Source organism: Equus caballus, chromosome 9 (genome assembly GCF_041296265.1).
Source record: "Equus caballus isolate H_3958 breed thoroughbred chromosome 9, TB-T2T, whole genome shotgun sequence".
NCBI lineage: Eukaryota > Metazoa > Chordata > Mammalia > Perissodactyla > Equidae > Equus > Equus caballus.
Window position 1 is genome coordinate 8,868,483 of NC_091692.1, and position 11,532 is coordinate 8,880,014.

The following is an 11,532-nucleotide window of genomic DNA, read 5'->3' on the forward strand; positions in this document are numbered from 1 at the left end:
GGGTTTTGTATGTTACAACCAGGAATTAATGGTTGTCTTTTTTTCCTTTATAATCCTCTTACGGTGGCAATATATAACATAAAATTTGTCGTTTTAACCATGTTAAAGTGTACAATCCAATGGCATTCACAATGTTTTGCAACCATCACTGCTGTCTAGTTTCAGAACATCATCCCCAAAGGAAACCCCTACCCATTAAGCAGTTACTCTCCATACCTCCCCCCTCAGCCAGCTCTGCCAACCACTAATTTGCTTTCTGCTTATGGATTGGCTTATTCTGTATATTTAATATAAATGGAATAATGCAATATGTAGTCTTTCGTGCCTTTCTTCTTTCACTTAGCATAATGTTTTCAAGGTTCATCAATGTTTTAGTATGTATCACTGTTTTGTTCTTTGTTATGACTGAATACCATTCTATTTTCTGGAGATGCCACATTTTATTTATTCGTTCATCAGCTGAGGGACATTTAAGTTGTTACTATGGTTTTCTTCTTAAAGTCCTGCCATTAGAACACACAACATCACTTACTACCCAACACCACACATTTACTCACAGTTCATCTTCTTGGGAGAGTTGGTCTCGCTGGCCTTGCTCAGGTGGTGTGTACAGCTCTTTCACTGGAGAGCAAGTGACGTCTTTTGAGTGGCAACCTTATGAGACTTACAGGAAGTCAAATGGTGGATATCTGCTGTAATTCCTGAAAAAAGTACAAAGCAAAATGAATTGAAAACTGATGTTCATTTTGGGTCCCTTGGACATTTTGTCTAGCAGAATTCCCTCCAGTTTTCTACCATGTAGATGGTACTCCATTATCATGTATTCTTTGATGATGGTCGTTTGCTCACTATGTCCTCTGTGGCTTATTTCAGGGAGATTTTGAGTGTGGGGGTCAGCGCTGGCAGAGTTCACCTTATTATGTGTTCAAAAGTCATGATCGAAAAAGAAAAAAGTCATGATCTAATTATTTTACAAATAACAGTGATTATATGAAAATTGCGTCTGTTTAGAAAAGAGTCAGAGGCAAAATGAGCCTACAAACCAATTGAGGGTTAAAATCCTCTTCTGGAAACAAGAATGCAGACAGCCAACGTCAAAGCTGTGAAGAATCAGGTGTCAATTATTGACCACTGTTGTGGTTACCGTGAGGCAAAACGGCTGTGGGACTTCAAGGTGGGGGTGAGGTCGTAGAATTTGGCTGTGTGTTAGGAAGGAAGGTCTTTAATAATTGGAGCTGACCAACAAAAGGATGAGCTGGCCGCTATAGGAAATGTTCGATGAGGGCAGATGAAGATCGGTCACAGTGATGCAGGTTCTTTGATTTGGAGGGAGTCATTATCTCTCAGATTCTTACCAGCTCGATAATTCTAGGATTTCAGATGAAGGTTGGTTACGGTTTCCTCACCTATTTATTGGTCTTTTTAAGTGGCACATGCTTCAAATTTCATCTAGAAAAACATCGTACAAATCCATAGGATCAAAGGTGTCAGCTCATGTTTGGCTTAGGTATTTAGTGCTAACTAGATGAAAATTTGTAATTCTCTCTCTTTTCTAGACTACTGATAAAATGAATTTTTATTTTTCGTAAATTTTCAAAATCAGACTTATCAAAAACTATTATAAAATATGTTAAATATGTGTTAAATCTTTTTCAACTAAAATGCACTGTGTTTTAGGAGCTTACAAGAGAAATATCATAGTTAGTTGGTGTGTTTGTGGAGCACCTCTCATGTGCAGGCACAGCCATAAGCATGTGGTCTGTGCCTTTACACTGCTCACTGGAGAGTTTCCATATAAATGAGCAGCCACCATACTGCCTGGGAGTCTCAGGAGGGATGAATTAAGCGTATAGAGAAGAGTTCCCAAGGAAAATGGGAATTTAAATGGGTGTGGGAGAATGAGAAGTTATCCAGAAGAACTAGAACAGATAGGGTCATTCCAGGTAGAAGGAACAACATGTTGAAAATAATTAATATGGCACGTTTTGAGGGTTGTATGCAATTTGAAAGTGTTGGAGTAAAAATGTGAAAGGGAAACAGTGGGAGATGAAGCTGATAGGGTCTGTGTCATGAAGAGCTTTGTTTGTCATATTAATAAGGTTAAACTTTGTTTTCTAAGGCAATGGGGAGCCAGTGGATTATTTATATAATGGATTAGTCCTACCACGGTTGTAACAATCAAGAACCAGGAGGTTGGGAAGTTAGGTAACAATGAGGAAGCTCTGTGAAAAAGAGTGGATACTGTTCAGAACAAGGAAAGGATGGTGACTAAAAGAAGAGGAAGGCAGATCCCTAACTGCCATATATTGAGGTCAGGGAATATAATTTGCCTATTATAACGTTAACTGCCATGCCTAATGTCAAAATAGAGCACAACGTACTTCCTTAGCTATCCTCAGGTTGAGTTACAATTTAGCCATTGAAAGGGGAAGTATGACATATAGGCCAATATAATAAAGAATGAATATTATATAGAGTGCCCATATTAGAGATTTTTCATGTGAAAAAAACCAGATAATTCATTCATTGCTATGAAAATGGTAGCAAACAATTTGGTTATGGTTTCTGTTTCATACATTCATAGTCTAGAGGGTCAACTTACTATTTTTTCAATTTATATTTTCTGACAGATCACTACCAAAATCTTAGAATCTTTATATTTAAGTTTAAACTTCATAGGTTTTATGCAAAAAGTCCTAAAAAAAGTATAGTAGGAAATTGAAATTAACCATATTTAGGAGGTATGTTTATATGTCTGTATATGTGTTTTACAATGCATTATATGAAGTATTGATCTATCAAAAGATGATAGTCAAAACCAGTGATTATTTTGATGGTAGAAATAAAATAGAATACTTAATAAAATTAGTTCCTAGATTATAGAAATAATGCAACTTGAAATATGGTTCTGTTTCCTTAGGCAAAAAATTTGCTGAATTTAGTAATTAAAAACCTTAAAAATTATAGAATGAGTGACCAGCCTGGTGGTGTAGTGGTTAGGTTCAGGCACTCTGCTTCGGTGGCCCAGGGTTCACAGGTTCAGATCCCAAGCACAGACCTACACACTGCTCATCAAGCTGTGCTGTGGCAGCGTCTGACATACAAAATAAAGGAAGATTGGCACAGATGTTAGCTCAGGACCAATTTTCCTCACCAAAAAACCCCACAAACCCCTCCCCCCCAAAAAACAATTATAGGATTATTATTAGTGTGACAAAAAGTTCTTGAATTATGTCATTTAAAGATGCGTTCAATAGAAATAAACTAGCCTTAGAGCTGTGATTTTGCTTTTGACTGTCCCCACTTTACCAAAAATGAAAACTCTCCATGCTGTGAACCATTTGAACTTTTGCTTTCATCACGGCTGGGAGACGTGTTTTCATTACTAGCAGCAGGGAATAAAACAGAAAACTAATTTAGCTGAAAATTATTTTCACAGTATCACCATTTTAAGCAGAGAGAAAGAATAGTTTCTCTTTCAAAAGGAGAAATTAATAAATTATACACAATTCTTAATTACAGCCTGTCAAGGAAATAAAAAAATACTTGTGTGTCATTTTTCATGATAAAAGAAGGTCTCTTGATTTGGAAAAACCAACCATGGGTTGTTTTAAAACAATAATGCCAAACACAAAAGGGAAACATGTGAACTAGGGAGGTGTATACGAGGCATTTATAGCCTTTTAGGTTTTGCTCTTTTCCTTCCAACAAATACCCAACACCACTTTTCTTTCTACTTACCTGGAGTTCTGTGCTAGTCCTGGGTCAGTCTGACTCGGACCCTTTCCTCCCAGTTCCACCTCTGTGTGTTGGGGAGGCTGACTCATGCAGGCTGCATAGCTCTTGCTCCCTTATCGAGGAGTTTTGGCACATTTGCACAGCGAGAGTCTCTGGCCAGAAATTGCAAGGCAGCAGCAGGGGAGGAGAAGGGGAGCTGCAGCCTCAGTAGTACCATTTATGTCTGGAGCCCACGTGGCTCCAACTCCTTCTGGATAGGAGAGATGTGGTGGCACCTTCTACCAGGTGACACCTTCTCTCACAGTCTCACCCTTTTGTCTCTTCTAGCCAGGGATTAATGGGGGCTCGCTGCTGTTGACAATCTCTGAGTTTCTTCACTCTTCCCTTTATAACCTGTGTAACTAATTTTATGCATTACTTTCTGTTATAAATAACTGAACTCTTTTCTTAGATCCCAAGCAGATATCCACATACTCATTTCTCTCCTAAATTTCTTTCCCTTCCCCCAAACTGTGTAATGAAGTAAAAGCAAGAGACGATGTCGTTGGAATGGAAAGAAACCATCTCAGCATGTGAGATGAATAGAATTATAATGAAATGGCATTTAAATATCTGAACGTTGTACAGCGTCTGGCATAGGACGAGTCTCGTCCTGCCGGAAGGAGGTTAGAGGTGATCACAGAGCTCCTTTTCATCGAGAATGACATGGCTCCTGAGCTTTCTCCTTCAGACTGGGGGCCTTTGAGAATTTTATCAGGGCAGAAACCATATCTTTTTTGGTAACTCTTGCCAGTGAAAGGGGCCTTTGATGCTATTATTTTGGAGGGAGATTTAACTTCCCGTCATCCCTGGGATAATGTTAAAGATACTGATCCATCTTGAGCAGCGTTACAGGGGCCAAATGAGGGCGACATATGCCCAAAGCCAAGCCGGGATTAACACCGCAATTCTACTGAAAGAACGCTGGAGGCTGGGTCACAAAAGGGGATCACCACTGACTTTAAACGAGAAGAAATTATCACTATTTCCACAGATAAGGTCTGTCTCTGAGACAAGAGAAAGAAAAGAAAGCAATTCAAGCTGCTTTTATTATCACTGAAGTTGATGATGGTGTTTGTATTTTTGATAATTCTAAAAATAAGGAAATACTGCGTAGAGGTGCTAGGATTCAACAAGATAGCAAGGGGACACTCTGAGAACAAAGGCAGGGAAAAGCTAGTTCAGGATTTTTATTTTTTCCCCTGTCTGTGGCTTTTCCAGTAAATAAGAAAAGCTGAATTAAGCAAGACATTACGCAGAGTGAAACTTCCCATCCCTTAGAGAGAGAGTCCATACTTTACAGATGAAATTTGTGGAGTCTTCGGTTTCTAAATACCGTGAAGGAAAAACGAGGGAGAAGTGAATGGAATTTTGAGGACCAATGGGAAGAAATCAGATTTAGGCATCATCAGGCATCATTTAGGGACCATATTTTCATCACATGAGAAAACTAATAATTCAGACAAGAAATTAATTGACTGAGAAAGTAGATGCATAATGAACATTTTGTAACTCTGTTGATGTACTTGTAAAATCAGGCTAAAAATGGACCTCATATAAGCTTAAGGATAATAATATGGATATAACACAAATAGCAGAACAAGGCATATTGGTTGACACCTCTAATAAAACATCTTTTTGTAATTTTTTAGGTGTACTTTGTGGATGGGTTCAAATACTGAATTGCCTGATAGTAATCTGTACTATGATTTTTATCTCGTCATGAAGTCCTTCGATGTTCGTTAGCTGTTCTTTCTAATGCATTGCTTTGTCATATTCTTTCTATTGTCATTTTTTCCATTTCTAAAACAGTATATTCTCTTCTTGTGATTTCATAACATTGTGTTTTGAGACCTATGAGGTACCTTATCACACTACCTTGTATGCTACCCGGTGACACCATGGAGTAAAAAAATAAATAAAGCTAAGATGTTTCTATGATTGGTTTAAAATATAAACTCTTTAGGTCATGGCTATTTAATTTCAAAACATGAATATTTTATTGATTCCAAATTCACAAAACTGTAATTTCACAGTTACTTAAAAATTTAAGGCACATTTTATTCCCCTCAATGAACTACCTATGTAGAAATATGAGCTATGATTTGTTGGTTGGAGGGTTTCAATTATAGTAAAGGTAATTATATTTCTTTCTGAAATAAACTTTCATTCTCTGGATAATTACGTTTTGAACGAAAAGAAAAAAAATCAAAACCTTGGGTTACCCTGGAGATCTGCTTGTCTCGGTACTTTGTTATTCTGGCCTCATGATGGCACCAAAGGGTAGAAAATTATTTTTTGAATTCCACTTACTTATTGAATTGCAATAAAAAATAAATAAAATTAGCCAAGGACTGCCGAGTTTGCTAAAGCTTTTATATAAAGAGTGTTGGGGATGGGTACGGTCTTGGATGTGCTTTCTTCCGTACAGTTATAATTCCCTCCAACTTTTCTCCATGCAAGACACTTTCTCTCTCCTTTTTCTCAAATTATTTTGTCCCCTTCCCATTTCCCTTCTCCCAATTCCTCTCCTCTGCTGCAGCAAGAAAAAGGTGCTGAAAAAAAGATTTACTTAATCTAATCGTAACAAGAAACTTGTGTCTGCACAACTTTGAGACACACAAGACGAGCAGATAGCTGATGAGGAGACTATTATAAAAGGGAATATACATCATAAAATATTAAAAAATGCCCTTTGAGGTGATATCTCACTCATTTTCTAATTTCTTAGAGAATAGAAATTTAGAATCTAATTTGACACCATAATAAATCTTCCTTAAGATTAATGGCCGCGATCTCAGCTGTTGTCTTATGTGTCTCATTGCAGACGAGACACAGTTCACGTGTGCATTGAAACGAATGCCCTGCTGTGTGTGCACCTCCATATATCAAACCAGTGCCCTAGGTTTCTGTTACACGTTGAGAGGCAGTGAAACAAATGGAAGATGCGTTCCTTCCCCCTTCAAAGACACTTGTAACCCAGCTCAAGTGAGAAAACACAATCATATCTAAAAATAACTAACAATAGCAGCTAGTAGCAATTTAAAGGCCTTGAATATTAGGAAATAAAAATAGTACAAAGTGCCTTTTATTTAAGAAAAAACTTCAAATGCTATATACTGGATTTTCCCGGCTAAATGTAAAACAAGAAGACATTTTTAAGATGAATAAATTGTGTTTGGTAACATAACTTTTATAACCTGCAATTGACTTTCTTAGTCTACGGAATACAAACAACTTTCACTTGGTTCCTGCTTTCTCAGTTTTGTTAAGGGTTGGTGTAAACCATCACAAAAATAGTTCAGAGCACAGCGCCCCAACTTTTCTGTCTAGTGTCCTTGGGATTTGAGACCCTCTCACAATGTTTGTGCACAGTCATTGCTGTCGTCTTCTACCTCCCACCCACAGCATCTCTCTCTTCTGGCTACAACCAGCTTTAGTAAGATGAGCTACCTTCCTGCTTCTCCAAAGATCCCTGGGTCAACTTGCTCAGATAGTGTTCTCTGCTTTAATGTCATGAAGATCGCTCTTCCTTTTTGGACTCCTACCATCACTGCAGTAAAGTAAAGAAAACATCCTTTACTGAAATTTGTGAAAAATGGAATAGTTCTTAGCTCTTGGTTTCCTATCAAATCTCGCGTTTCTAAATTCACAAATTCTCTTTCCTCCTAAGACTCCTGAGGTCCTTGAGGTTGGGCTCAAGGGCATCTGAGAAGTATAACTTGAGTCATTGTACTGGAGCAGCTTTGAACCTTAGATAGCTCTTCCTTTATAGGAAAATTTCTTTTCTACTGGGCACAGTGCCTGGGTAGCTAAGGGATGGGCTTTGTCCCTCAATAGCCTGGATAACTTAGTTTTGGATGGTTGTGTGGGTTATCTGTTAGCCTCTAAATCATAGTATTCATGAGGATTTCTGGCATTCTTTTTAGTGGGACCAACTTGCCAGACAACATGATATGCGTCTCTCTCTCTCTATATATATATATATCTGAATATATATATATATAAATATAATTATCTGAACACTCTAGGTATATATATATATTCAACCAGCTTAGACTCTTACTCAGGGTTTTCTGTTTCATTGGAAATAATCTATAGTTCCAGATTATTAGTAAAGTAACACAACACAGGACAACTTTATAAATTAAAAAATCAGCTTTTTCATAGGTTATTGGTATTATTATTATTTTTTTTGGTGAGGAAGATTTTCTGTAACATCTGTTGCCAATCCTCCTCTTTTGTTGCTTGAGGAAGATTAGCCTTGAGCTAATGTCTGTGCCAAATTTCCTCTGTTTTGTATGTAGATTGCCACCACAGCATGGCTTGACATGTGGTATAGGTTTGCGCCTGGGATCCGAACCCAGGAACCCAGGCTGCAAAAGCAAAGCATGCAGGACTTAACAAGTACACCACGGTGCTGGCCCCAGGTCATTGTTATTCTAACAAGAAATGTAAAAAAGAAGTTTGAAGACTTCTTTGTAGTGTGCTTACTTCTGGAAGATTTTCACTGAGCTAACATCTGTGCCAATCTTCCTCTATTTTGTATGTGGGATGTCTCCACAGCCTGGCTTGATGAGCAGTGTGTAGGTCCATGCCCAGGATCCGAACACATGAACCCTGGGCCGCTGAAGTGGAATGTGCAAACTTAATCACTATGTCACAGGGCCCGCCCCAGTAGTGGGCTGACTTTTGATATAGGCAGGTAGATATATTCTTGTTTCCCAATATGGTTTTAATGAATATCTTTCAAATTCAAAGCTTTCTTGTAGGAAATGTTAGAGGCACAGTCCAGAAGCATGAGATAACAATATAACTGTGATTGTATTTGACTGAATTGCATAGCAAGCAATACACTCAGTGTTAGATGTTGAAAAGGCACCTTAAGAGAGGTAGAATATCCATTAGTCCAGAATAATTGTGGAAGTTTTCCAAGGGTACACCCAGCACAGAGGTAAGATGAGCTGCTTTCCTGCTTCTCCAAAGAATGACCTTTTTCTGCTTGTCTGCTTTAAATGATTTCCATCATCCTCAACATGCTTAAAATGATGCCTTTTTAGGGTATAATTAAACCTATAAAAGGGAAATGTAGGTATAGATATAAGATTCCTATAATTTTATCTTAATCACTTTCATCTTTATCAGCTTCTAGAAATGGAAAATTTTGACTGGATTACATTAAAATTAAGTTACGTAATTGTAAGAACTGATGATAGACATGGTTTTTAAAATTCATTTGAATAGGCTCTCTTCTATATGGACAAAATCACACATGGATTTTGAAATTTAAAACTGAAACAATGCTATTAATTAAATTGGTGCCTCTCTTCTTCATTTGAAGAAACCAAGAAACAGAAAGGTTAATTATTTGTAGCTACTTGATGGTGATGCTAGACTAGAATCTAGGGCTTTTAGATGATTGTTGAGTATTTTTTGGTTTTGTTTTATTCCTTAGAAAAATAAAACCAATCTGTATTACCTGCTAGATAAAAAGAAGAGGACCCTAAGTTCAGACACATAAAATCTAATTTTGTATTACTGTAAGTATATGGATTTTTTCCCTTCTAAAATTTCCATCGCTTCCTCAAAGATGGAAAATACTAAGATATACTGCGTTTCTTATTGTTAGCAGCCTGCACCTTTAACTATTATAGAAGTGAAAAAAGTAGCATAAATTCAATAACACGCTCATACTTATTCACAATTTATTAATGTATTTATAATAAACGCCTGAATAAATATTGTTTTTCTTCAATTCTCCTATTTATAGGAGCAAAACAAGTTTATATATCTATAACATACACACATATATACATATCTTGTCAAAACTGACCATATGGAGCTGTTTTAAAATGGAGTCAGAGCTGCCTTTCCAGAGAACCTGCCTTGCTGCCTTGAACCTTGGACTGGGCCAAACCTTTGGACTGGACCAAAAGGTCAATTGTTTTACAAGCAATTGTTTGAGCAGTCAGCAGAACTGACATCCTGATCACAAACACTGAGGATCGCGGACTTTCTGAAGATGGAATCAATAGTCAATCAATGTTTAGCCAAGACTAGCTCTCCACCTCCAACTCCAATTAAAATTCTTTGCAATACAACCTCCCTTCTTTCCTTTTAAAAGCCCCTGACTTTTACTCCCTAGCAGAACACTATTTGGGTTTCTACCTGATTCTGTGCTCCCTGAATTGCAATTCTTTGATCCCAAGTAAATATCTCTTAAACTGGTTTCTGTTTTTGCAGGTCAACAATATCTATACATATATATAGTCACACACACACACACACACATATATGCATATATAATATATGATGCACACAAAAAATAGTACACACATCCACACATATAAATCTTCTATTATTAATATGCACAAAGTAGTTACAATTTTAATATTTCTAAAGTTCTCAAAACAATATGTGGCCTATCATAAGCATCACATACATGCTTCCTTTTTACTATGATGAAGTAGTCAGTAATCTAACAAACTAGATTTCAGATCCATGAAGAACAATAAAAACACATAGGCCTATTTTGCTTTTAAAAATAGAAATTTATTTTCTATAAAAAGGATAAAAAACGTGTCCACCATGGCTGCAACATTTCTGAAAACATTACATGTCTACCAGTCAGTAAATAATAAGTGCTAAATAAGTGGGATGGAAAATAAGCCTTGTGGAAGTTCAGAAGAAGGAAAGATTGCTTCCAGATGAAATAGTCAGGGATTGCTTCGCACGAGAGGCAGGATCTGAACTGCACTTTGAAAAATGGGCAGGATTTGGATAAACAGAGCAAGGAAGGTTGGGTTGAGAGGTGTCATAAGAAGAATAAAGTGCAAAGGCAGAGCTTCATTGTCATTTTTCTCTACCTCGGCATTGATGATGGGAGAGAAATGTGTTTAAGCACAAAGCCAAGAGGGAAATCTCCTTTCTCTTTTTTACTGATTTTTGAACTCTCTCCCACTATCACTAAATGTTTCAAAGCAAGGCTCCCTGGAAGATTTTCCTTTCTATTATGCTCCCTTGGATAACAATATATTCATATCTGTTGCTTGGAAAATAATATGTTTCCATAATTATGATACTATTTCATCTTTACAATATTGAAATGAAAGCGTGTGTGTGTGGGCACTTTCTTTATAACCTGGGTTTCTCTAGTTCTTAAGGAAACGAGGAAGCTGTGATCATTTGCCCTGTCAGAGTAGGGAGAAAGGCATTGTCTCTACTCAAACAAAATAACAGTCGAAGTACAGTGAGGCATCCAAAGACACAGAGCATACCACGTTTAATAGACTGCATGGAAATCCGGCCATGAGGGGTGGCTCTGGAGATATTTGCCTCCTCAGTAAACGATGCTCCCTTCTCCATCTGCAAACACAGCTCCGTTACGTGTATCACCTTCACTGGCAAGGGACACACTCTTGTCTGGATTGGCTAATGAAAGGTATGTGACAATTTAGTCATTGCTAAGGTATATAATTCACAGACTCTTAACCTAAGGAAAATAATATTAGGACAGAATGTCTGCTGAAAAAAGAAAATCTCCTAAATGCATATCCAAGCTTAAAATAAATAATTTAGGGATTTTCTGCTGTTTAGGATTATCTGCACCAGTAAGCGTCTCTATTCCTGCTTGTAACCAAGTGTTGACTTAGTTTGTCTGCTAGAAGGTGACCCCAGCTGCGAGCATATGTAGTAATTATGATAGATATGGGATATTTGTCAATGTAAATCCCTGAATTCGTTATGTATACAAAT